Source organism: Phalaenopsis equestris, unplaced genomic scaffold (assembly GCF_001263595.1).
Source record: "Phalaenopsis equestris unplaced genomic scaffold, ASM126359v1 Scaffold215199, whole genome shotgun sequence".
Classification (NCBI taxonomy): Eukaryota; Viridiplantae; Streptophyta; class Magnoliopsida; order Asparagales; family Orchidaceae; genus Phalaenopsis; species Phalaenopsis equestris.
The window spans coordinates 221,621-222,796 of NW_018233918.1; positions in this window are offsets into that span (position 1 = coordinate 221,621).

Below are 1,176 nucleotides of genomic sequence, written 5' to 3' on the forward strand. Positions count from 1 at the left end.
TAAAGAGTGAGTGAGAGAGAGATGGGGATCAACTTGTCTCACTTTCCATCTATCCCTCTCTTCTTCCAACTCCATCTCTCTCGCTCGCCCATTCTAACTCTCTCTCACTTTGGATATTTCTCTCTCTCCATATGTTTCTCACTCTTTCTATCTTCATCCATTTCTCTCTTTCTCTTTACCTCTCTCTAGCTCTCTATCCTTCTCCTCCCATATTTTATCTTTCTAGTGAGGGATACGAAGAAAGTGAGAAAAATAGTGGGAGAGAAAGATAGAGAGAGAAAGAAAGAAGAGCATCTAAATAGGTGAGATAAAGAGAGGAGTTAGGTTGATAAATAAATGGAGAGAAGAGTCTGAGTGAGAGGGGTAGAGAGAGAGTGAGAGAAGAAAAGATTAAGGGGTAGTGAGAGAGACAGAGAAAGACATAAAAGAGATGGAAGATGGAGGGAGGGAGGGGAAAGAAGGAGAAAGATAGAGTGCGAGAGAGATAGAGAGAGTGTGTGAAAGAAAGAGCGATAGAGACCAAGGTAGAGGGAGAAGGGGAAGGTAGAGAGGGAGAGAGAATAGAGATATCACTCTCTATATTGATTCTCTCTTTATCTCTCTCAAATGTTCAACATATATTTCTATCCCGTTCTCTCGCTCACACTCTCTCTATCCAGTCTCTCTCTTCCTCACAATCACACACACTCTCTCAAACTCTTACTCTATCTCTTTATCTATCTTTCCCTCTCTTCACTCTACCACTCAATCTCTCTCTCCCTCACTCTCTCTTTCTCTCTATATCTTATCTCTCTTACACCCTCACTGTCCCTATCAATAATCTCTTTCTCCATCATTCATTACTTATCTGAGAAGTGAAGAGAATGAGAAATTACAAGAAAGTGAGCACGAGAGAGAGCTCTTTATGCTTCTATCTTACACACTCTCTATCAATGTCTCTCCCACTCTCTCTCCCACTCCCTCTTTTTGAAGGGTAGGAACGAGGGAGGGAGGGAGTGATGGAGCTCTGAGAAAGAGTACGAAAGAAAAAGAGCTGGAAAGGAAGAGAAGGGAGAGTGAGAGATTGGAAGAGAGAGAGTACAAAAGAGATTTAGAGTGAGAGAGATTGGAAGTGAGAGAGATTTAGAGATAGAGAGATAAAGTGAGAGAGTAAAAAAGTTTGGGAAAGGGAAAGAG